This window comes from Bombus fervidus, chromosome 6 (genome assembly GCF_041682495.2).
Source record: "Bombus fervidus isolate BK054 chromosome 6, iyBomFerv1, whole genome shotgun sequence".
Taxonomy (NCBI): domain Eukaryota; kingdom Metazoa; phylum Arthropoda; class Insecta; order Hymenoptera; family Apidae; genus Bombus; species Bombus fervidus.
This window is the reverse complement of record NC_091522.1, coordinates 16,413,806-16,441,311: the sequence shown is the minus strand read 5'-3', so window position 1 is coordinate 16,441,311 and position 27,506 is coordinate 16,413,806. Positions and strand designations below refer to the sequence as shown.

The following is a 27,506-nucleotide window of genomic DNA, read 5'->3' as shown; positions in this document are numbered from 1 at the left end:
GGCTCGTAGACGCAGGCGGAGCATTAAAATTTTCAAAGAATTTGTATTTTTGATCGAACGATCGGAAACTACCTCGGACGAGTGTCATAACCGGAGTATATAGTCCAAGGTAAGGGACAAAGTCTCTCCCGTTTGCGTTTTATAGTATTCGCGATATTGTATCTACACGCACGCTCGAAATTGACCCTTAAACCCTTGTGGGACGCGGACAAGCCTTCTCAGTGTCATATTTCACTCTTGCTGGTCTTTTTACGCGAGCGTCTTCGTTCCTTCGGATAGTAGGTACATACTTGCCCGTATGAACCTGTGTTTAACGTGAGCTCCTTCGAAACGACTTCCTGTTCAGTTTTACATATTTATCACTTATACGAGGTCGGTACAGAAGAACTACCGCTTGGAAACTTGACCAGCAGTTCGCATATGTTTTCACAGCAAGGTGTCTTATTTATTCTCCGTTTATTCTCTTTTACTATTTTTTTAAATATCTCTACTGCGATATGTTACATTTCTGTTCCTCCCCCTCCCTTTTTTTTTTTTTAAGTTATAAACATACCTATGTACTATTCACCTTAATCGAAATGAAATATTTTTCCAAAAGATTCTTTGTTTGATTGTATTATAACTACACATTTCTATATTCTATTTGAATAATTTTACTAGAAATTGTACTAACAATTTTAACAAGAAGTTTCGTAGTTCATAGATAATTATATATATGGAAATTCGAATTTTTCTTGTAGCTTTCAATTTACGAAGTTGATGAACATGTTCTTTGAATAGCTCGGTTGACCAACAGACTATTTTATTCCTAGGAAACACTTAATAATACACCCACGTGGCGGTCATTAACGCGTTAACGTCCTAAAAGTACCAATAATCCTGATAATCCCACACTCGTGTTGGAAATGTTTCAACTCGTCATAGTATGTTTTTCTGGAACGGAAAGTCAAAAAAAGAGGTTCGTATCGTACAACTACGATAGCCTCGTCAATTAAACCCACGCAACCCGTAGAAATGGAACGAATCAGCTCGTCCGTGTTCATTCCGCGTTCGAACAGCTACTTCGATCCTTCGATACGAGAGAGGATCGCGGCGATTCACCGGAACTGTTCTTAAGCCGTGGACTCGGCACGGCCGCGTCTCGATATCCGATTAAACGTCGTCGCTCGTTAAAAGGCTGCAGATATCCCGAACATTCGACTTCTTCGTATCTATGCGGCCGTATCGCGCGTCGACTATCGCCGTTGCCACAAACCTATACGCATATACGCGTTCGGAATAAAGGCGGAGCAGTAACGCGAACGGAAACACGTGTACACGAGATTTCAGCAAATCCCGGATAACGGCCCTGCGAAATGTCTGGCGGATTTAAATGGAATTGGCCGAAGAGTCAAATGGTTTTCTATGCGACTGTTTCGTACGCGCTAAGCTGGAACGTCGAGGAACGTCCCGTTGTGTAATGCGAAGTTTTAAATTCGAGGCTCGTTTCTTTATTCCTTTTACCGTTTTATATCAGGCGAAGACTCGGATCAAATTATTCTGATCGAAGTGAAAACTGTTTTAGCATCTATTTGTTAACGAAAGTTGATAGCAGTGGTAGAGTTAATTTTAATAATTCTTACTTAATTGAATCCTAAAAATATCATCTATCTACGTGAAAGTTAGAAATGAAAATTTTATAACGAAGAGGAAATTCTCAGGTTTAAGATGATATATGAAATAGTCTGCAGAGATAAAGATGGATCTTTCATATATATTACAAGTTGTAACTTACAACCCTTGTACGAAAGCATATGATGGAAGATACTGCAGCGTATAATATTTATCTTTAATTCTCTTAAGTACACTGTGGATGAAATAAATTTTACGCGTAAATGAAAATGCAAAATTATAATAGCTAGCATGAGTTAGTGCGATGGTCAGTGCTCGATGGCTACACTGGTACCGTTTTCCTGCCTTCCTCCTTCCATAATACTCTTACATCCAGGATCCAAAATGTCGTAAAAAGCTCGAGTCGTAATTTGCCAACGTGTTCCGTAGGATATATTCTAACACAGGTATTTAAAACAGTGGATAGTTAACGTGGTATTTCTCTTGTTTTACTATTGTATAACGGCAAAGTATAATAATAGTTTGCTGAAGCTGTAAAGATAAAGTATGCCTGTTCTAGTTGCATTAATGCATAATTGGAAATTTTATAACATTACAGATATATCACTGCTATATCGCACAGTGTTTCTAAATTTGATACGTGACGCTTATTATCGGTAATTTCGTAATTCATAGGATGACTCAAGCGTCATGCGAATTTCTTACGAGATTGTTACTTCCTGTTCGTGTCTGATTATCGTCGATTTCTCTCGAAACGAAAGTTTGAAGGTAACAGCGAGAGACGTTTCCCATTCGAAGATTTGATTCGAGATCCGTAAAATTGGATCGATAACAATTTGGTTGCGTGTCTACCATTTGTCTTCTCGTTATCAAGAATAATTATTTCACGGTGAAATACGTAGCTGGGTAGAAATATGAGATCATCTATCCAGCATAACGCACCGTTACTCTTTATGGCAAGCGAGGATTAAACCTGCGACAATGAGTCTTTGTTCTCGCTGAAAGTGGTCATTTAATAATTGTTTTACGATGGTAACTTCGCCGTATTAAACGCTCAGCTCAGAGGTTTTTAAGCAGTCCTCTATTAGACTGTTTCGTTGCTGTATTTTACACGTGAAACTGCTCCTGTTCTTAATCCGAAAATCTGAAATGTTAATAAATTTTAATTTACATTTCAAACGATCAAAGGAAGGGATTCGTTAAAGTAAAATGAAATTTCATTCCTAGAATCTTCTAAGAAGTAACTAACTCTTACGAGATTGAGAATTCGACAATCTCAACTCATACATACTAACCAAAAATGAATCAAAAGGTGCAGTTATAATTCTCAACTATAAGAGACTTGATCTTTTTCAAAAATTAATCCTGCAACATTTTCAAACGTTCGTATCAACTCGTTCGCTGGTTCCTCGAGCGATTAAGTTTTTCTCGCTTGATTCTCTCTATTTGCCAAGCCATTTTCCAACTGTATTTTCGCTGATTTCTCAACGAAACACGTGCTTCGTTCTATGCTAACTAACAGCAGCCGGACAATCGCGCGCCATTCATCTTATTAGCTCGATTCACGCGCTATACCGTGTACCATAACCTAATTGCACAAGTTCTCAGAGTCGACTGCCGAGTGTAATAAAGCTAAGAAAGCTCGAAGCCCGTTTCCACGTGTTCCTTGCAACAAAGTCGCTTCATTTTCCAAGTTAATCGTAGGTGAATCGAGTCAAGCCGTTCGATCACGTTGATTTATCAAGGAATTGTTTCGCGTCTGGTTCCTGTCGCGTCTTCTCATTGACCAATGACCCTAATTTGCGCTCGGTCGCTCTTCAATTCCGTAGATTGCTCAGCCTCGCTTCAAATTGATCGAATTAAAGTTGACGCGATTAAACAGCATCGTTTCTAGCTTGTTTGCATTTATAAATGGCTATGCCGTTCATCTCCATCTAAACAATCCTCCACGTTATACGTGCTTCAGATATTGGTAAATTAATGATATGTACGGTGAACCATGAGAATCTAAATATGTACTCCGTTTATTGTTGTATGAAAAAGCTTCTAAGGAAAGAGTTACACCATTCTTATCAGAGTCAGTTTTTCTTAAATGGAACCCTACAATTTTATACATCGAAGGGTAGGTTTCTTATGCATCTATTTAAATATTTTAAGATAATCGTATTTGAAAATGCTTAGATCAAAAGATTTTCCAATTTTAATTAATATAATTTAATTATGTATGAAAGATTAAAAAAAAAAATAGATACAAAAGCAAGAATAGTATCCGTTCTCATCTTTTGTATAGAAAATTTTACAAAATAAAAGCTAAAACCTGCGAAATATGATAATAATTCGTATGGTAAATAATTCAAATTGTATTCGAATCAAACGATTCCTAGAACGTTTTCACGTGAATTCCCAAACCTTGGTAATTCGATTAGCCGCTAATCGATCCGCAAATGCATTATGGAGATCCGTTTTTGCTCCGCGGCGTCCGATGTACGCGTTTTCATTGCAGAGTACGAGGAAACCTACGACAAAATTCCAAATACCCAGCTACAAAATGGCACGCAGCTGACGCATAATGTAATGTACGCTGCGTGTAATGGTATATATGACGCAGCGTAACCACGGAATTCGGTATATCGCGAGCCATAATACCGTATAATTAAAGTTCGAATTTAATGCCGTGGCGTGCAGAATGAAGCGAAACTAAACAAACCAGCGAGGTGTTCGACGAAAACACCGTGGTGTATTTCCTTGAAATATCTCATCCACGTTTTATCATTTACACGATATCCACGTATATTTTTGCAAATGTGTAGCACATATTGTTCATCGTTGCTTTCATTAATCACAGGAATAACCACTGATTTATATGCACAATTTATAAGATACAAAAATTATGAGCTTTCGTGGAATGTTTGCGTGAAACATTTTCATAAATCTTGTTCAATTTTCATCGTATAAATGTACACTTCCCTCATTGAATAATTTTCATCCCTTCGGCAAAACATTGAAATTAACCATCCAGGTTATCGATATTGAAATGCGATAATTATTTGAGGAAACGATCTTACTCTTCTTGTCAAGGAGGCTACCAATTTTCGTGAAGTACAAGAAACAAGAACTTCTTTACGTTTGTCAAAGTTGCATCATTTTTAAATACACGGATAGAAAGGCGCGACTATGGTTCGAAAAATGACGATAAAACGATTAATCTTCGATCTTTTGCGCCAATAAGATTCCTGATCAACAAACAAGCTATTTAAAATGTTGAAAGTTTCTATCGTCGAATCGGTTCAGTTTCTATCAAGCGTTTAAATCCGCGGGAGCATTTATTTCGTGTTTTCTCGCGCGGAGATCACCTGTTCCGCTCTCGCGAGCTTTTACCTCGACGAAAACGCTTTATCGCGATGTAAGGTGCGGAGAACGGCCGACTCCGCGGCTGTTTTATCGCTTCTTCCTCTCCGTTCCCTTCTACCATAGTCTTCTTCGTATTTTATTTTTTCTCGTCCGCGTTGCCCGCTAGATTTCCTACGAGGAAACGCGCCCACTCCGCGATACGGCTTTACGATGCCGACGATGAGTTTGCCGTGGCCGTGTCGAATCTTGTTCTTTCTTCTTATTCTTTTTTTTCCTATTTTCCCGCGTCTCTTCCAAGCCATAAATGAAAATCGCAATTTTCCGCGTTTCAATTTCAATGTTTCACCCATGGCAAACTAAAGCTACGTGTTGCGTTATTATATCGCGAAAAGTGCCTTGATGTTACACACATGAAGATCAGTGCGTGAAATACAAATCTCTCTTTTTACTTCAAGCTTTTACTTATATTTTTTACCATAATTTCTCTTGTAAATCTTCAACACCGTCAGTGAATGAAATTTTACTTTAACATTATCGTCTCGTACGTTGTTCTCGTCAGTTGAAACATTCCATCTAGCACGTTTTCATTTTCCAAGTTTCTTCTGCCTTTTAAATACGGCTATACTACACAGACTGTTAGGAAATAATGACTAAATATTTTCAATTAAGTAAAAAGAATGAATTTTTATTTTAACATTATCGTCTCGTATATTGTTCTCGTCGGTTAAAACATTCCATCTAGCACGTTTTCATTTTCCAAATTTCTTCTGCCTTTTAAATACGCCTATACTACACAGACTGTTAGAAAATAATGACTAAATATTTTCAATTAAGTAAAAAGAAATAAGACCACACAGACAAGATATTTTTAGTAAGAAAAGCGATATAGCACCTTTGCGACGTTATTTGTAACAATTCCTTCTAATTTCTCGTCCAGTACCGTATAATATTACCACGTTTCATAGTATTATTTGATTTTATTGAATCTTCAAATGATAAAGAACGTACCAGTGTAAAATCTCGTTTGCGATAGAATTAACCCAAGTTCCTTTGATGATAGCTTCTAAGGGTTAAGTAAAAGAATGACAATTCTAATAAAACTAGAAGAATTCGAAATGTCAACCATTTCCGCCTTATCTTATCGAATTTCGAAACACCATGTCCACGACTCGAAACTTTTATAGGCTAGACGAAAACCGTAAAACCACAGGGAAAGTGTTAAGGAGACATTGGAGGATCGGTCGTTTCATTAACGTCACAGACCACTTTCTATCGGCTCGATTTTTCGTCGTCGGTCGCGTTTATCTTTAACGGTACTTCCCGGTCGTCCCGCGATCCACGAGTTCGCCTTATCAGCCGCCAATTAACGTCGCGAACGTATTTTTAAACGTCTGACTACGTGACGTCGAGGAAGGAAATCGGTAGGCAGTGGCGGAATGGAAAAAAAGACCAAGAGAGTCGAGCAGACAGCGCGTAGATTCTCGTTGACGGTGTCGTGTGACGAGCCAACAGGCTTCCTACAAGTAAGGGGGTCTTCTAAGCTCTTTCACCGGAATAGTAGCCACTGTCGTGAACACATTTCACCATACAAATGGAGAATTTAACTGTGCGTCGAACTCAACTGCATATTCTTTTAAATTTGTTCGTATAAACGATATACAATTTTCCATATTGAAAATTAATTTAATCCTTTGACGTAAATATCGCGTTATCGAATACTTCTCTAAATTCTGTGATATATTAAAGAAGTGGATTATTTATTCTCCTACAAGCTTCGATTATAAAAATTTTTAATAAATTGCCGTATGATTTTATTCTGCTTTTTTTATTCCTCGAAACGAAACCAGCAAAAATATAAAAATATTTGAAAATTATTAATCAGCCGAAACGAAATAGAATGTACGAAAAATGGGAAAAAAGTTGAAAAGTTTAGATTTCAGTAATATACGTTTTCACTTTTCCTCGCTGAAAACCAGTTCCTACTGAGAGTACAATCGATCGAGAACATCGTCTGCTACATCCTGCCACGTTTAGTCGCTCGTTACTCACATCCTTCGTTTCTCGTGTACCTATACATCTTTCCTTGTTCTTTTTGCCGTTGCATTCGTTTCTCTGTACGTTCTTAATTCCCGTTTTACGTCTGGACCGTTTCATGCTCGCTTCCTGTTATCCTTCGCTATACGTGGTCGCGCATTCGTCGAATTCCCCGACAATCTGGAATCTAAAGATTCTGCGCGTTTATTTTAGCATTCTCACGTATAATATTATATTGCCCATGTGTTTATAAAATGATAGCGTTTCCCAAATGGAATCCGTTCTTCTCGAGAGCTTGGAAATTGTAGTCGATGAATGTTTAGAATAATTTGAAACGGTCTTTGGCTTCGAATAAATGTAGACACTGTGCTTCGCGGTAAGATTATTTCCAGAATCATCGGATATAACTGCTGCCTTTTAAGAAAGAAAAGTTTCATCGATACGTTCTATTTAAATTTCAAGTAGAAGAGAAATTTTCATATAATGTTACGTATTTTACACTCTTTAGAATCGTAACAAATTCTGGAACACTTAATAGCTTGTCTACAAAATTATACGATCGTTCATCAACTTAAATGTTGGAGACATTCGTGAACAAAAAATACAGATCATTTCGAAGAAATTCAACGTGACTCACCGATGACCCAATTTGCCCTGTGAAGGTTAAAATTCCATGCTTCAACGCTGTTGTTTGTTCTTGAACGTGGAACGTGTTAAACAGAGAATGCACGAGATTGATAAACATACGTATGCCATTATACACGGTTATGCATAGAAAAAGGAATCAAGCTGATAATCGTGCGAATTTAATGTAAGTCACGCTTCTCAAGAAGTCTCGAGTGGTCTAAGCCGATATCTTTTTCGCTGAGAGAACGTCGTCGCCGCGGTTGGTAGGGTTTATCTAGCGTCGGTGTTGGTTGACACTAGGAAAGCGACACAAGCTGCATTATACGTGCTCTTTCGTTGCTTCGGCTCAGTTCACTCGCGAGCGTGCAGGCTTCACGCGCGGCTCGCCGCGCGCGCTTTCCTCGCGTTCTCGTTTCCTTCTTTCGTCTTCGAGTGTTCGATGACTCGATGAATAACTTGTTCCGTAGAAAATAAATCGCAGGATGAAGAAACGCGTCTCGCAAAACCGATCGTACAGTGTCCTACTTGATAGATTAAAAGTTGATGTTGTAAAAAGAAAACGATGACTCTGTGCCTAATGAAACGTATCAAATGTATTAAAGTATTCGAAATCGATCGATCATAAAGAACAAAGGTATCGCGATTGGTGAGAAGGATAGTTCGCGTCAAACTAAGAAATAATTATTATCGGTATCGTTGCTGTTGCTCTTAAACCGTGTAATTAATCGCCATGTGATCGAATTGAAACAGCGTAGGATAACGAAAAGTGAATCAACTGTGATAAGTTACGTAACCGTGTTAAAACCGTGTGTCAAGCTCCTTGAACGTTTCATAGATCCATACGATAAAGATCCGATCATTGTTTTCTAACCCTATTAATATAAGTCGTTAACCTCGTGAATGTCCTTTAAATAATCAACGATAAAGAAGATAAAAAAAAAAAAGAGGAATATAATAAAAAAAAATGGAGCTTGTAAAGAACAACGCGATCGAGATCCTGTCTCGAAGGAGCGTGGCTATAAAGGACTACGATATCGAGAATGGCGAGGAAGAAGAGGAGCAACCGGACGAGAGCGATCGCACCTCTCTGAAGATCGATCTCTCGATGGCCGAGCAGTTCTACTACGAGGTGATCTCGTCGTTCGAACAGGAGGAGGTATATACATACACATATATACACGCGTTGACACGCCTTTAATGTACCATTCCATTCTGATTGCTAATCTGACGAGCTCACGTCCACGCGTGGCATTGTGTCGCGAGACAGAGAGAAAGAGAGTATCGGCGTGCGGCGTCTCGAATGTCTGGATCCACCCCAAACAGTTAAAGCTGTCCCTCGATGGAAGTTGGAAACTGTTTAAAGCCAGTTTCTCTAATTCCGCTTTCGAACAGAGAAGCCTGCAGCTTCGATACTAGCTCTAGTTTCGATACTTTAGTTTACAGCTCTCTGGATTGCTTGGCGCCCAGGATCGATCGTTTTATTCCCGTTCATACCGGTGGCAATTTCTTCGCGAGCCTCATTTCAATCGGGTTAAAGTCGCGGCGAGTTAAGTTTGTTTCTTCGAGTTGGTACAGATGCAATCGAGCGGAAATTCGTTTCTCGTCTTTGTAACACCTTGAGAAGAATCGGTTTCCAGTGATCTTGACAATAAATGTTAGGTTCGCTCAAAAATAGTCGATCCAGTTTAAGTTAGTCTAAATATAGAGAAGCTAACTGGCATCAATTAAGCCACGCTCGTGGACGAATAACGTTCAATTAACTCTCTCTAGTAAAATAGCTTGTTACTCTTCTGATTAGGGAAAAAGAAAGTTAGGGTTAGAGGATAGAAGCATTCTTATTGGAGGAAATTTACTATAAAGCGTTGATCGACTCGGTCGTTAATTCTCACGCGTTATCGTTTTCAATGGTAAAACCCAGTCGATTGTTCCAGCTGGATGATAGTTGGCCGTTTCAACGGCTTTTATCTGCGATTAGCGATTCGTGGCTCGCAGTTTGCACCTCTCCGTTGCGTTCGCCAGGTTCACGAACCGCTGTCGGATGAGCGGCTAGATTTCAAGGCGAACCAGTTGCCTGATAAAAGGACGTAATAAATAATGTTAGCAGTAACGCGACTGCTGTAAGGATTATCGCTTTAAATACAAGCACACGAACGCCCACTAAATTGTCCGACCGCTAGCTCGCGTCTCCTATAGTACCAGCTGTAAAGCATGATTCTAATTTGACTGGTTGAATTATTTATTGTCGTTTCGCTGTGTTTCGAGATAAACGGATCTGCTTGTCTCCTCATTCCGGCTGACAGATAGTCATTTGATTACGGTACGCTCTGCATTCCACGATCATCGAAGAAGCATTTACTTTTCAACAAGATCTTCTCTTTTTTCGTTACTTGGCTAGTTAATTGATTCGTTCTTGGCTGGTTCGTAGAGTATTCGACTTCGTATTTAGCTTGATAATCGATATCTACAGTGATTTATTCGTAGACATTTTCTTTTGTGTTGTGCGCGTTACACAAGGCAAGAAATTTTATTCGACGTATAAAATTATGCGATTGAAAATTTCACAAAATTTCAGTATAACGTTTGATACTTCTGACGTCGTGTTTAAACGTTAGAAATCTCGTAACACGAAAAGACTTGAAAACTATCACCGAAAGTTACAATGATATATCTGTTCGTAACTTTTATCGTGATTCAAAGTGATCTTAATTAGCGACGTCGAACGGTAAGCTTAAAGCGAACCATGGCATTCGATTGTAGGACGTGTAGGTATGCGTGGAATGTGCAAGGCGTCGCAGCCAACCTATTCCCTTGTTCAGTGCATTATCATGCGTCCAGTTTCGTCGAATGACCAGACAGGTTGTGTATCAACGATTTGTGTGTCACAGCGCGCCCATCGTACTCGGCCGATTTGTATCGTCCGATTGTGAGTTAAAAAACACGAATTCTCGCGTGTACACATCCAATAAGATACCATTTCGATAAAAATGTCACAAAAGGAATACGCGTTTAAAGTTAGTAGTTGACGTAATTGCTAACAGTTTTTTCCCTAGCAGTTCAACGTGGTCAGTTAGAAAAAAAGAAATTGGTGATAAATTGAAAATGCCGTGTATTTTGTGTAACCCGAATAGGATAACACGAGCAACATCCGGAAAACAGAAATGAAATCTCAACTACTGGCAATCGATGAAACAATACCAATCGATCAAACGATTTACGTTACCCTCGATTACTTTCTACCCTTCGCAATTGTTTTCAATTTGCTTTTCACCATCGAAACGTTTCATTTGCCAAACTCGAATACCCACATTTGAAATTATCCGTTCCATTCGTTCCTGATCAGTAGTGTTTCATTAGCTGGCTACGTGTCTATGATTTTTCATATTTTTTTTCCAAGTATTTTTCTTTCCTGTTACATTTATTTATTTGATACACGCTAGAGTATCGTTTAACGAAGTTTTAGTTAATGTTTAATTAAATGAACTCCTCTCGGTCGAATCAATTTATCTGAATAATTATCCGCCATTGTATATATAAACCATAACTAGCGGAAGAAATCAGCGAGCAATTCCTATTATATGAACTGTTTGTCCCCAGCCGAATCTAGATAATTCCTATTATACCTGAAACACCTGAGGCTCGCTCCACTAGGTCAATTTCAAGAATCACTAGGGACAACGACATCCAGTTAATTCAACAAAATCCCATCCACTAACCATGACGCTATACCCAACTGTTTTTTCCCCCTGTCATCCCTTCTCAATCACCGACGAGTCGCCCTATACATAATCCAAGCACCCCCATGTCCAATCAAATACACGACAGTTCTTCCAGAAAAAAGGGCAATAAGATTCGGTAGTTTGGAGCATCTGATCATCCTTGGAACCACAGAAAACGTGAATTCCATGGAAGTCGGTTGGATTTCGAGGCGTCAGCCGGCAAAACGAGGAAAAGCAGCGGTAAACACCCATGAACTAATGCAAGACATTGGGCCAGCGGTGGTAGTGCTGGTGTTCCGTGTTTTGTATGCATAAGCCGACCTCGCTCTCTCTCCCTTTCTCTCTCTCTCTCTCTCTCTCTCTCTCTCTCTCTCTGTATTCTCGTGGCTGTCGCAGAGGTCGCAGCCAGCAACAGCAGCAATCTGCGCCTCTCAGCCTTTCGCCCGGTACTGCTGCAGATGCACGGACAACAGATTCTCCTCGAAGCATACCCCAGGGCCAGCGTTGCCGCTGGGAATGCAATTTAACGTCGTAATTGTCCGCGGATAATTGTAATAATTAGTACCCTTGTCGTTCTCCTCGGCCCTTCGCGCACTCTAACTCCGTGACTACTACGTGGCTGTTAATCATGCTGCTGATCCCATTATAGTCTCTCCTTTCCTGCTTTCTTCTTCTTCTTCTCTCACGGTGAACAACGTGTATGACCTTTACGATTTTTAAAAGACCGTACAAAGTGGAAGGGCACAGGTGAAAAACACGATATTTTTTAACGCTGTCTTTCGTAGCAGAGCAATTAAAGATAAAAGACGTAGTTAAAAACGAACGGTAAGTTACGTTTCCTGGCTTTCATAGAAGAACAAGTTTAAGATTCTGTATGTTGTTGGTCGGTAATTCCACGTCTTTCGCAATCTTATCAGATCGTCCCCTTCTTCCGTTTAGCTAGCAATAGCTAGAAAAATGTTATAAGAACGACGAAAAGCGGACTCGTGTCTTTTCCGTGGAATCTTCAATTGTTCGAATCTTTGGATTTCGATGGAAGTTGTTGCAAGTGACCAGGAAACATTTTGTTTTTTAGAATGATGTTAGAGAAATGAGTTGAGGGAGGATTTTTCTATGGTGGACGTTCTGTATCGAGGGTCTTGTGTGTCTGATAACTCTCCGATTCTTCTCGGATATGAATTTCACTTGGAAACGAAGGGTACAATCCTACGAAGTTTTGCTAGTGTAAAGGTTGAAGGTTGTGGATTGGAAGGTTGTCAGGTTTGGTGAACAGTGAGAAGGGACGATCCATTCAACAATTTTGTATATTCGTGAGAAAGCTACGAAGGATGATTTCTTCAATGGAAATTGAATTTTCCTCTTTCTTTGACTCCACCTTTACGATTATAAAAATACGATTCAATCGTAAATGAGCAAAAAGATACCGAAGCGCTAATTGTTTTCCATTCTCCTAGATTTTCTACTTTTTTATTTATCATTTAGGAAATAAGCAATGATCGATCGCAACCATTAACAAAGCTGGAATTAACTCCACCTACGTAATTAGGTATACCGTATCATTTATCAGCGCGACAATCGTCTTAACGTTGGTTCAAAAACAAACGCTGTTCGCAGTCAAAGCAGCCACATTCATCTTAGCTGGCAAGAAATTGCATAAACGTTTGTCGAGCATCAGTCCGCCCGGTGCGGTACCTCGATAATGTACGCGCGGCATTATCGTCTCGCGCGAAATTACGTCGATATTTCACCAACGTAGAATAAACATCTCGTTCCCGCGGTGCATCGCGAACACACAAAACTTGCCGCTTTCTCTAATGTAACGTTAATATTTTACGCGAAGAACGTTAACGCATTCAGAAATGGATCGAAGAATTTGAGCGAGTTGGAGATTTGCTCGTGTTTCGTTGTAACGTTACTGAAATTTCCAAACGTTTTATACAACGCACAAATTCTTGGATTTTCAATTTTCAAACCTACTTCGTCTCTAAAGTCGAGTCTTTCCCTTATCTGTGATTTCTCGTTCCGATAATAGTTCACATTCGAATCAGCAGATTCAGACAGAAGTCCATTTAATCACCGACACCGACTTTCAAATCTCGTTCCAATAAATGACATTCTACTTTAACAATGTTTCTTTTTCTTTGACTTTACGTAGAAATGCGAAGAAAGAAAAATGCAACACTTGCGTTACCAGCGTCACTTAGGTGCAATTGATGGAATTGACACAGGGTATGCGTCAATAGCAGAGAACGTGTTAACGCTGCGGCGTTCGTGAATTTTGAATGGTTGGGTATCGAGAGGCCCCGAAAAACGGTCCCTCGGAGAAACAGCTTTCTGACGATTCGTGATAAATTACCCGTGTATAATTACCGGGCGAACGTCCGGAACAGGCGATCGTATTCGTCGGTTCGCCGTCAATTAGTCTTTCACGAACTAGACTCTCGATATATCGCCTGCACATACATAATATATGAAATCGTTACTGGCGCCAGTTTTACACGCAGGGTATTGGATAGTGGTGAAAATAGCAGAGATTTCGACGATCGAGTAGCCAGAAGTCGTCACAAACGAGGCGATTAACGATTGGCTTCGATTTACGATCGTAGCTGGTCTTTCGATCGAATCGAAGTCTGTCGTGAGAAATCCTCGATCGCCGATGCAAACAATGCTTTTTCACTCTGGTATTTACAAATTCAATCGTCTATCCTTTCATCGTATTGATTTTTTGTCATTACACCAATGGAATACTAAAAGGTTAACGCCTCGTAGTTCTATGTGGAATTCGATGTCCGAAAGTATTTACACATATTATAAAAATATAGTTGAATTACGCGTACACAGGTTTCGAAAGTAGCTTAGCCAAAGAAAATGTGAATTTTCAATCGAATTGCAAGTAGCCCGAAAGCAGAAAAAATTCTGTCATGAAAATTCTAACTTTTAATGGAATCTTGGTGATCGAGGGAAAATCGAAATGCAAATATCGAATACTTGGCTTGTTTAGGATTGAAAATAATAAATACACGATATCTGTATATCGAAAGAAATAAAGAATATTGGAGGTCGCGAGGGAAGAAAATCAGCACCTAAATCATGTAATGGCACGAGAGGCGAGCGACGTTCGATCTCGAAAGGCCACAATTCATCCGTATCGGTGCGGGGTGGTGGCGTAAATTATCGCGCGTACGGCCGACGCGCGCCTTTTTGCGAGCAACGTCTTATCGGTGCAACGTCGCGGGGACACAAATTGCTCGATTACAGGGCATCGCGAGAGCGACGAAGAAACGAATGGACGAAGGGGAGAGAGTAAAGGAACCGAGCCAAGAGAGGGCGAGGCGATGCCTTTCTTACGGGCGATTTAAGATGCCTTTTTCCGTGAGAAAAAGAGAGTTTTCTTCGTGCTCCTCGCGCTGCCCTCTTCCCGGCCGTTTAACATCAGAATTAATTACGACACGGTAATAAGGCTGATGCACGCTTTTACGCGATACGACGACCATCTCCAAGAGGCTCTTAAAGTTTATAAGGTCATTGGCTTTTCTCCCTCTATCCTTTGGCCCTTTTTATCCCTGATACGATGTTACACGATGTTACGCGGTGGATAGACGATCTCGTCGTGTAATCAGAATAATGAGCAAAGCCTGGTACTGCGCGGTCCCGTATCTCGCGGTAATTAGACGATGGATTTCCTTGCTTCTCGTGTTCGGTCCAGGTACAACCGTATACCCTTGTCTACTCTCGAACGTTCCCGAAAATCGATCGTCCGTAGAGGCTCGCGTCGCTCTCATACCGCGGTGTCGTGAAATTTTCTTCCTCCTTGAATCGGTATAAAAAAGCCTGGAGCGCGTTACACTCTGGAAATAAGTTTAGATTAAAGTGTCGTCGCGGACCGATCCGCTCTTAAGAGGATCTCTTTCGTTACTCAACGCGCGTGTGTGGTACGCCCGGTAAGCTCGCGAGATGATGTAAGCTTGTGAAATATAAAGGGGGTCGAAGTGAAAGAAAATCGTTTTTCCTGTGGTGTACTTTGTGGTAGAACCACCGTAGTTGGAATAGCCTCTTTTAAGGTAAATAGGTACCTGTGAATAGTGGAAGAACTGGTTTGATTACGAAAGTGTGAATCGATTGGGGTGTAATTCACGGACGTCTCGCACGGTCTATCGTTAGACCCGGAGACTTCAATTTCATCGAATCGTATAAAGAAAAGGAAATCTCAGACTCTTTGCTCTGCCGTTATATCGTTTTAACGCAAAGAACGAAGAAATTCCTTTTCGGATTTTCACGCAGATTGTTCAGATCGGCCGTGAGATCGAGCACGAATAAATCAGATTCGTGACTAGGCGAAGAGAGAGCTTAGTCGAGTATCGTTGAAAAAGCTCTGGAAGTCACGATCCCAGCAACAAATTCACGCGTTATTCACAGTTTCAACGATGGGTAGCAACAGCTGCGAGACGACTCGAGCGAAAATGGAAGAGGACGAGGGTTGCTGGCATCGGGACTGGTCCGAACCCGGTAATTGTCCCCCTCGCGATTTTAATGATCCGAAGCGAGAGAGGGAGAGAAGTCGCGATTCCTGTCGATGCATTTACCTTTTCGAGCACTCGCTCGTAAACAATGAATAATTTATTCTGTTCGCAATGGACCGGTCGGTCCTCTTGGCTCTCTCGCTCGTCCCTTCCTTCCCCGTCCCGCGCTTTTTGTTCCAACCCCGCGTTTGGTCTCGGTCGAGCAATTTCGTGCTGGCAGCGCGAAACACACGGAAGCGAAAACGAGCCCTCGAAGTCGCGCAATTGCCGGGATTAAATGCCTCCCGGCCATTGTTGCGAGACCCGCGTCATCGTCGATGTTAATATAATTCCTGCCACGCTACGGAAAATGTTGCTCGTTCAAAGGGAAAATCGAGTGTTTGGGAAAGTCTACGCGGATCGGCGCGTTGAAAGCTTGGATGTTTGGCTGGTAGAAAATTTGCCTTGAAAATTTAGCTGTTGAAAATCGATGATGGTGATATCGATAGAGGATGCTGCGGAATAGAAGAGGGCAAAAGTGAAGGGGAGAGAGGGCAAAGTGAAAAAAAAAGAAGAGAGCGAAAGAGGGAAAGGAGAAACAGAAGAAACGAAGCGCAAAAACTGAGGGTAAGAAGCAAGGGAATTCCAAAGCGAAAATAAAACGTGCAATTCTTCTGTTATAATATCGAATTGCAACGTCGATTCCTACTTTTTACATTTATAAAGGACAAATGTTACGATCTTTATATAGCAATTTATACCTTCTCTAAATTCTATTTAAAACCTACACTTCTCAAACTATCGATTAACCTACGATTCTGACAAAAAAAAGCCAATAGTTTCGCTTCAGTTCGTGACGCGTGGAACGCTATCGCCTTATCTGCCACCTCTTGCGTTCGATCCAACCCTGAAACTTCAATCGTTTTACTAAAAATTTGCCGAGAAACTCGAAACTCTTGATTCGCGAATAAAGCGATATCGCGACACAGTGCGCTCGTAGCGTAAAGCTCGTTAGGCGAGTGACGCAGGCCGTTTGGCGCGAGTTTTCAGGCGGATCCGAGCGTTTGTTATTGCTACCCTAGAAAGTGCTCGGCAGAGGTAAAATGGAGAATGTTTCAATATCTCGGCGAAATGTTACGCGTTTTATTGCCGTCGCGGAATCTCCGTGGCTCTGGTTAAGTGCTAAAATATTGCGAATACTTTCTCCCTGCGGCATTTCCAGCGAAATATCAGCATTGTCGCGGCGGAACGCAAGTGCAACGACCTCGTAGCGGCGCGAGCGCGAGCGGTTCGCGCTTTGAAACCTGTTAGAACGCTTTGGCAAGCGTGAAATACCCGTATCGACGCTTGTCGCGCTCGTAAACACCCGTGCCGCATTGCGTTTAATTCGCGGTCGCGTCTGTCATCGTTGAAAGAATTCCTGTGGCGCAGGTTTGCTATTCGACTCCAAGTACGTACAACTTTTGACGATCGCTGTTCGACGTAGAATGTTCGAATAGAGGAAGAAACATCGTAGCGATCCTTGCTTTTGGTAAATGTATTTTAAGCATTGACGTTCACGGTTATTTTAAGGACCGGAGAATTCTTTATAAGTTGCTGGTATCTTTGAACGTGGATGATACGTACTCGAGTTGGAGCTTGCGATGATAGAATTGTTATTCGAAGCAGATAAACGAGGACGTGTGTGGCTTGTAGTTATCGAAGAGTATGCAGTAGGTAGGTTTCTCTCTGTTAGTATTTTTACTTGTTTTTACGTGGGAACAGATTATGAAAGCTTCCGGTTGCTTCTTTTAATCTTTTTTAACTCTCCTACGTTCTCTATATCACTTTCATCCGAGTGGTATTTTTCTGTCGTTAAAAGGTTTCTTATGTTTGAAAGAAATGAGAAAAAATCGTTATCGATATACTTGATATCTCGTTTCAATTTTATATTAATTTTCTTGATACATCAATGGTCTTTCTTCGATCGAAACGAAAGTAAATTCGAAACATAAAGAATTGCAGAAAGATTAATCGTAAACTAAATATTTTATTGTATATTTAACTACCTAAGTCCATCACGATATAGGTCATTGAAATAATCAATTAATATCAATAATTAATTATTATAATCATAGACGTTACACGTTCGACCTAGAGAACCGGTGGTTACACGCTGTTTAAGTGGTCAGAAGCTACATAGACAATTGCGTTAGATGTCTCCGATTTCAAAAGTCCTTTCAGCTAATGTTACACGAGAGAGCCAAGCAATTTGTTCCAGATTTACACCGCAAAAATGCCAGCGAGTACATTTTTACGACCAAAGTGGAACACGAGTGATGTTGCATCGCGTTCTAAATATTTATTCGTTATACTTTCCCAATCTCTCTCTCTCTCTCTCTCTCTCCCTCTCTGTCTCCCGTATTTTCAAAATAATCATACGCAACGTAACGCGCGTGATATTTCGCAACGTGTATCGCTCGATAAATTTAGTCGACGATGATATAGAATTACAATTGAATGGTCCAGCATGCGATGTTCCAATCTTTCTACATTTTTTCTCTTTCTACGTTTTTATATATTACAAACAATTCCTTGATCTCCTGGTATCTATAAACGAAACCAAACCACGTCAAATTCTCGCCCACGTCTTATGTATAAAATATTGTTGGTTCGTTAACTCGTTCTTCTACCCAGACTCTCCTAGTTAAGCGAAAACTACATTTTCTCATAGCCAAGGTAACTGCATTCAAGTCGCTGTCAATTTTGTGAGTCTGAAAGAAGAATCTTCTGCATTCATTTTAATTAATAAAGGTAGATGATACACCACGCGATACTTAAAACCAAATCCTCGTTTAAACCAACCTTTTCTCCTCATCTTAATTACGGAATCCTGTTACTTTATCGTGTGATTTTCCATTCAAACTCTCTTAACTAAGTAGAATAAAATCTTAGCAGCTCCAAAATTTCGCTTGCGCCGCGTAACAAAAGGCCTAGTAGCAAGGTGCAAATCCCCCGATTCCGATTTAGACGGGGGCAGGGGGCAGGGAGCAGGGGGCTCGCTTGTTCCATTCGGCGCCATTCATCGTGCTCATCCGAGAGGAAGTCGAGGTGTAACGAGAAAACAAGAGGCAGCCAGAGAAACGAGCGGACGCCTGGACTCGCCTCGACCTCTAAGGGACGAAAAGGGAGAGGGGAATTTTAATGGGGCAACGGGGCTGTTCTCCTCAATGGGAAAATTGTACCGGAAGTCTCGGTGCCGGAGGTACGGACTAGCGGAGCGAGCACAGGGGTTAAAGGCCCATTAAGTACGCCGCGATCTCGTCCTGCGTCGCTCTGTTGTTCGTCGGAGCGAGAAGGACGGCGTGAACAAGAAAATTAAAGAGGAAGAACAACCAGGTTGCAATGTAAAACGCGTAAAAGTTGCGGACAGAGATCGTGGAAATCGCAAAAGGTGGTTTTAACAAATTCGTGGGTAGGTGTTCTTTTTCGTGCCGATTTTCTACTTCGTATTTCCCACTATTTTCCATCCCCTGTTGTGCGAGTTTCCCTTGTCCGCGCGGAAACCTATTCTATTCCATCAGACTCGAAGTTTGGAATCACTATAGCGTAAAAGGAGTAGCATGGTTGCCAGAGGTATTTATATATAGTCTCATTTTCCAATGAAACGCTTTTTACGAAATTCTATATTTCATTTTCGTTGTATCAAAATTTTACAGTCGTACGAAAACGTGGAGGATACAAGATTTGATATATTTCGAGCTAATGGATTAATTATTAAGCAAATATTATAACAAATACAACGGTGCGCAAATGTGTTTTGTAGCCACTGTAAGTATCTTTCTCGTTGCTTCTGTTCGTGTTAACAAGATTCGTAATTGGTAATTTCACCGAAATTTTGAAGCATACATTTCATGGAAAATTCGAATGATTTTGCTCTCACATATTGTAAGTATTGTATCGCCTGTTATTATAATTGACTCGTTTGAATTTCTATCTCGCAACTCTACCTATAGCATAGACAGATGACGAAGGATTTTTTAGCAGGGACAGATTTTTATTCGAAACGAATTTTTTGAACCGAACGGGCGATAAAGGTTGGCGGAACTTTTTTTCCAGTGCGAAGGAAAATCACGAAGCTGCGGCAAGTTAAGCGGAATCCGGGGGAAAGTTTGATGAATCGGGGCCAGTTAGATATGCACGTCGCTTTGTCAAAGTTACACGTTACCTAACCCAGACCCGCTGCCCTTTTTCGCTAGTACACCGGTGAAGTTGGACTTTTATAAAGTCTCGACGTTGGTACGACATGCACGCGTGAGAAACACACATTTTTACTCGGTCTGAATTCCTCGATGAAGTAAATAGCAGGGTTGCGAGCTGTGCGCCGCGCGCCGCTCGTCTCGTTCCCTCTATGTTTGACGAAAAAGAAAGAAAGAAAAAAAAAGTTTCTAGTAGCGGCATGTACCGTGCAAATTAATATAACAGCAATTACGGTTTTTCCATTTTCGCCACTTTTTATCGCGGTTGTCGACCGGTTCCCGTTGTTTCCTCGGAAATTCGTCCAACGATAACCGACGATAATCGGGTTCGTCGCGATAGAAAAATGGAAAAAGCGATTTTACATTTACCACAATTTCGGCCCTGGTTTGATATTTCTGGTGATCGTAGAAACGAAAGAGAAAGAGAGCGAGTCGACGCGAATCAAATAAACGACCGAGAGTGAAATTACGAGGGGCGTGCGAAACTCATTTGGGCCGAATCTTTAATTAAACGCGCCGCATAACGCCACCAATTGTCATGCAACGCGACTATGTCCCGTGTAAAATAATTTCTTCTCCTCGTTTCTCCTCCTCTTTAACTTTCTTTCTCCCTCTCCTCTTTTCGTTGTTTACGCTACGACCTGTACGTGGCTAATTTGCACAAGAAATTTTGCGACCCTGTTTTTAATCGTTGTTACATGCGCGTACAGTATGTCGCAATTAAATTTTATTTGGACGATTACTGTTGTCATTTGTTTTTCAGCATACTCGCTGGAAAAATGAAATGCGATTTAGAATTTGGCGACGAATGCAACTTATCGTAGCCTGTACGGGCACGAAAGCTTTACGAATTTCCTTAAATCTGTCATCCAATTGTACACGTTGACCCGTGCCATTCTAAGATACGTTCTATGCTTTATTTACAATGTCATAAGTGCACTCACGTTACGATTCTGTTCTACTCTGAATTGGTCGCGCTATAAGCGACATGATAATTCCACCCTATGCCATGTCTGCATTAAACGCTTCATCATCATCGTTGCTAATTTTCGACGCCGAACAAACGCGAAAGAAGGAGAGCAAGAGAGTGAAGAACGAAAACCAAGGTTCTTCGATGGCCAGTTTTACGTGAAGCTTATCGAAGAAAATAGCCGAAAGAGCAAATTCTACGGATATTTTGGAATACCTTAGGAAGGAAGCTTTAATATCTCGTGTGATCGTCAATCGAAGGCTACTTCGCCTCTCTCTTTATCTCTCATTCGTTCGTCCATTTACTCGCACATATTTTCTCTCGTTCTTTCATCTTGTACTCAGCGGAGATGGTGGAGTTCATTTCCGATTTATTTCTTCCGCGTTATTTCACAATTCTGCAAAAATAAATGAACGATTAATCGATGTCGCGCAATCTGCGGAACTTTCTGGCCGAGTGGAGACCGCGACCGATAGGAAATCCGTTAGCCGTGAAATTAATTTACCGAACGACACGAGATTTTAATTACGTTTGGTAATGATCGCATACATTTACTCGCTGACGATACACACGCTCACACGCACAACGTCAAAGTAATTAAGTCCTGCCCACACTTCACCATAAAAGACGTTCACCAGCGTAGTGTCTGTAACCTCTTGAGCCAACTCGTAAGATTTCTTTATATTCTGGCCGTTTTCCATCGTGCCGACTATATTTCTTGTACACGGTCCTCTTTCGTCTTTCGGCCTGTTTCACATCCATCTTGACCCTTTTCACGTTCACGTTCCCAGTTTCCGTTTTCTTCAAAAGGTACGCCGCGGAAGTAAGAAAGCGACTCTCCTCTGCACATGTATAGAGAAAGAGCGCGTGTGCGATCGTTCCTTTGCGTACATGGAACGGTGTACACGTGTGCCGTATATAGGTTGACTACTTGGAAATTCATAGATAGCTCGGAGGGTTCGAGGTAGAATTATTTATTAGAGAGAAAATCTGTAATCCTTTTTCACTGAATTTGTCACATTGTTTGCCTTGCTTTCTACAAAACGCTACCCTCTGAATCTTCTCACTTGCATTTATATTTCACAAACACTTGCACGTATTCTATGTCTTGGTTTTCTCACTGATGAACAGTAGTCTCCACGTGTGCTACATATATGTACGTATATTCTTTTTCTCATCCTATATATATATTTTTCTACACATCTTCCGAACATCTCGTACATCTTCTAAGAACATCGATCTTTATAAATTAAACATCTAAGAGTATCGATTTGTATCGCTATCGGATTTAAAACACAATCCGATCGAAATTTCCTATAAATCATGCACTGGATCGAACCTGGAAAGGTAAGCAACAAGAAGATACGTTTCGCGATCTGAGCATCTGACCTAGTCAAACATGTGACAATCATTGCTACTATACCGCCGTTGGCTTGTTATAAGCTTCACCAATTTGCGTAGACCAGCGATCTCGTGGACAATTGCTCGTAATTAACACAGAGGCCAGTCGTCGTTGCAAGACCAAGCAACCAGTCGTATCGATGGCTACCCCTCGTAGATACTATCGCGGAAATTGCACTTACCGTTTCTCCGACTCGGCTAATCCGATTCCCGTAGGGTGAATTCGCGGCCGTACACTGCGTCTAAGATCGAAACGCGCTACCCTGCGGGTATTATTACGCGTGACGGAGCTTACAATCACGTGATTTCGGATGAAACGTTACCCAGCTACTAAACATCCGATTGCACTTTGCTCATACCGATGTCGCGTGTGTACGAGGCTTTAGGTTGCAGGAAAGGGACAAAGATGGAACCTGTAAGGGTGGTTTACTTGCTTGTTGAGTTTCGAGAGCATTTGATGGATGGATTTGCGTTGTTTCGAACGTGTATTTGTTGAGAATTCCCGACTTCGATGAGAAAATTACACGCATTGTATTTTGCGTTACGGAGAGATAGAGATCAGAGAGAGTGTTTGTTGCAATAGATGTTGGATGTTAGATTCGGATTAGATCGGCTGTATATGCTGTAACAGAGATTTAAAGGCAGATGGCCGAACAATGAGAAAGGGTTGTGAAAGCTCCGATCTTGAGTGACCTTGAGGGTTGTACAGTGTTCAGGCAGATGTGTATTACATTTACGTTAGAATGTGTTAGAAGTTAGGAACAATGATCGTACCTCCATATACGCTGCAACTAGTACGAATTTGAACTAAAAAGTATAAATAAAACGATTTCTTTTCTATAACTTCTTCGACGATTTACCATTTCAATAATAAATCAGTCTGTTTGATAGGTTTCGTGACAAAAGTCGTTCAAACTGACAAACGATCGTAGGTCGACGCGCACGCGATAGCTTCATTTTTTCGATAACTCGGAGAAATTTTTTCGTTGATTCGCTGGTCAAACATTCGCAAGAAAATTTTTCCGATAATTTATGCATCGTCTATTCCTAAGTATTCCTGGTATTCGTGGCTACGATTTATGGCCGTTTCCCCGACGATTACTGCGATCTATAATCAATCGCAAGTCGACGATGGACGCGCAGACGATAAATTAATTAACCGAAAGCCGCGAAACGTTAAGTTCGGCGCACTTAATCGGACGCGGACGAGTCAGTTTAGCAGACAACCGAGTGTAATTAACACCACGGCACATGGCATCGTTTGGAAACAAGCCACTACGCGAGGGCGTATCAGTATCCTCGTGCCCTCTGCCGTGTTGTAGAGATACAATCACGGAAATTGCTCTTACCATCTCGCCGACTGTTAATCCGATTCTCGTGTAGCGTTCTCTCTGCCGCTTGTGGCAGTCGACGCGACTAAGTCCAGATGACTGATTCGCGATAAGGGATAGATGACCGGATCGAGATAAGAGAACATGATACACAGAGCTGGTACAGCACGAGGAAGCATTGCCTGGCGGACAATCCACCCCTCGGGAAAATCTTCTCCCTGATGTTCTCTTCGGCGGGAAACCCATTTTTGTTTCTGACATACTCGCGCGCGAGTATCAAGTTTTCGAAGGGTGAAAGGTGACGTTTCGGGTTTGCTAACCTGTGGAGAGTTAGAAAAATGGGGGTCGGGGTAGCTTTATTCTTATTGTTGCGCCGAAATACAGCCCGTAGTCGTTGAATTAGAACCACGCGCAAGAGTTTCCCATGTTTATTCTTCGTACAAGAGATAGAATATTCGTAAATAAGAAATTTTATTTGGCTGCATAAATTATTAGTAAATTTATATCATGTATAATTAATTTAATAGTATAGCATATCGCAATTCGTCGAAGAACATCCTTGTATCCTTCGTGGCTAGAAGATATAAACTATTAACATACATAGGTATAGCCTCATCTTAAGAATTAATAAACTTTGCTATTAAGGCTTTTCCGCGCCTCTCTAGTATTCTAAAACCGTAGAAATTTTAATTAATCTTGATTTGATAGCCGGAGGATGTACGTGCTTTACCGCGTGATATTACAAAAACCTGCGAAGACGAGATTTTTATACCGGAACAGAATTTTGTACAACAAGAACGAACGTTGGAAACTGTTTTAAAATTCAATTAACGCGGTATACGTATCGGTCTTAATTTTCGCCAACGTATCAGAATACCCTGGCTTCGAGGTAATGACAGCAAAAGCCTCGGTATAATGATTCGCGTAAAGTAATCTAAAAAATGGCTCTTTACTTTCTTAACGATCGTATCGCACGATTTCACAAAGTGAAACGCGTAGACGTACATAGCTCGCGTACCATTGAATTACTCGGTAACATCGTTTCGTTAATAAGACGTAACGACAGAGAATTACGGTTCGTAGTAAAAGTACGTGGAGAATTTTCGACGAAGCAAAAATGTATCGGTCGGGGGTAATAAATGTTAATACGCATTTATTGCATCCGAGGGACGATATTAAGATCGTCAGCTTGGCGTCGTCGGACTGGCGTCGACGTTGAACGTTAAAGGAGAAAACGATCCTCATAACGCTGATATTGCGGCAAGTATCCTTCAGACTTATGATTACACCGAGGAATCCTGTACATCATCGGGGTGTCGTGTCTTTGAGTGTCCTTTTTACTCTTCCCATTGATCGCCTCTTGACAATTAATTCTTTAATCGTCCACTATTCTCCATAATATTCTACCTCCGTAATTCGAGCTCCGTGTTTTACGCAGTGTATCGGAAGGTGTAAGAAAAATGTAGTTAACAATGTTATTCTACAAAATAGAAATTACATACGCATTTTACGTAATTCGATTGGCTTGCGCAAAATAAAACAGTAGCGTTAGCATAACCAATAAACGTGTTATAAAATTTCCAAAGTACGTATTTCATTCTTGCGATTAATTCGAGTCTCATGCGAGTTCTACTGTATCGTAAATTGTTCAATTCTTTGTATGATTGCTTTCGTATATTTAATATGAAGACAATCGTTAACAATATAAATACTCCGATGTTTTCATCATCGTACGAGAACCATAGCATATTTTAGAAATCTCTCCTCTCTTTCTCACATATCTAACGTTTAACCAGAAAACGAGTGAAAACAAGCAGCGTGGATACTCTAAAGTTTCGAAGCTAAATATTCCGTATAAACGATAAACGTATAGCGTAACATAAAATTCAAATGTCGTGAATTTTTCACGACTCGAAGCCGACTCCTTCGAGCTTCGCGCGGAACCGAAATGGTAAAGACGATTCGGAAAGCTTCGTCTCTGTTATTTGCAGAGCTAATTTTGTATTCGCTAATCGATTTACTTTCCCTGGAGAATCTTATTCCGCGGTTGTAGCGCGTCGAACAGTAAATCCAATTAAAGATACATCCCACCCAATACCTTCCATCGATTTCGTGGCCGGGCGTTTTCGTTTCGGGCTCAACGAAATATCACGATTTTCGATTACCCATCGGGCGATAAATAAAAATGAACGGGGCAAGATGAACGGGGTATAGGTATTTCGTTTTATTGCACTAACGGGAATAGGAATAAAGTTTATAAAAATAAACGACTTCGATATTCAAAAGAGGAAAAAGATGAATGGTATGGATATAAAGTGGTAACTTTTAATAGTTTTATATATGTTTCGAATACAGATATATCGTGAAGAATAGGTGGAACACAAAGTTCCTTAACGATTATTAATGTATTTAATCCTCGTTAAGACAATCGTATTTACAATAGTATTCATTCGTTTCTCGCGAAGCTTTACGATCGTAGATCACTTCGTAATCGAGAAATAAAACCGATCAGTTCACTTTTTAACAACTTGTCAGTTTCATTGTATACGTAGGTATACGATTAATGCTGAATGCTTAAGGAACAAATGTATATCTATAGAAATTTATGGTCGCAACAGATAAACGTTTATTGCAGCAACATAACGTAGGTAGTAGTAGATATCGAGATAAATTTAAAAAGTAGCTTTTGAAATATCGTCACGTCTTTACAGTTTTTAATTTATAGAGTTAATCAATGTGGCTTCTGAATGGCTCAATCATGAAAACTGTCATAAATAGGAAGAGATTGCTTCTTCGTTTAATATCAACTCTCTCGAAGTAATATGCAAGTAATATACGTTAGAATAGAATGAAATTGCCCTTGGAACGTGCATAACGCTTCCGACTGTATCGATTTTTCTCTACGAAATTCTAATAACCATCTCCTTTAACCATCCTACGCGTTCAATGCTTTTAACTCGTCGTGCTTCCCGAGATACGTCCATATATAAATTGAATAGGAATTCAATCTTCCTATTCAATCGGACTTCTATCGCTAGCACGATGCTTACATACGTTTCGGCCGAATTACCACTAATAAACGCATCGTATACCTATCAAATTATTAAACGGGTTTCACGGTAAATATGATACCGACCGAAGCCCAATTACATTCCGAATAAACAAACTATTGATCAATGTTATGTAACGTATGCAAACTGCTGTGCATCGAAACACTGCTTCGTCTCCTCCCTTCGATATATCATAAAACGAAATGTCCCGATAAACCAAGAAAAAAATATCGATTCTCTTAAATCAAATAAATTCTCGTTTTATCCTATTGTACGATATTTTAGTTAACATTTTCATAAAACTCTATCTCCCCTCCTCTTTAAATCGTATTCGATGCTTGGCAAAAAAAAAAAAAAAAAAAAGACTAGTTATACAAGAAGATAAAGCATACTAGCTTAAAGCGTGAAATAAATATATATTTTATCCGCAATATTAATCTCTTCTAGTAAATACTGAAATTACAATTAATAACAGTTACAGTGTCATGCGATTAATTACAGTCACACGGTTACAATTATAAACGAAGAGTACAATTGAAATATTCTTATTTATCAGAAAAGTATGTATACTAAAAATTTTCTTTCGTCCAAAAAGCGCAGGATATCCCAAACATTTGATGAACGAAGTATACAGCATAAGTTAAAAAAAAAAAAAAAAAAATCACAGACGATGCGAAT

The 27,506-nt window shown here is 40.4% G+C and overlaps 1 protein-coding gene and 1 long non-coding RNA gene across 11 annotated transcripts in view; one reads left to right on the top strand and one right to left on the bottom strand.

The window, feature by feature from the left end:
• LOC139988043 (dystrophin, isoforms A/C/F/G/H) overlaps positions 1–27,506 on the top strand; it is a 445,976-nt gene that overhangs the window by 400,773 nt on the left and 17,697 nt on the right. The gene's annotated exons all lie outside the window — the stretch shown is intronic.
• On the bottom strand, positions 6,772–7,802 carry LOC139988057 (uncharacterized). Its single transcript, XR_011800017.1, has 2 exons — positions 7,634–7,802; positions 6,772–7,183 (listed from the first exon to the last, which is right to left on the bottom strand). It is a non-coding gene; the product is annotated as an uncharacterized lncRNA (long non-coding RNA).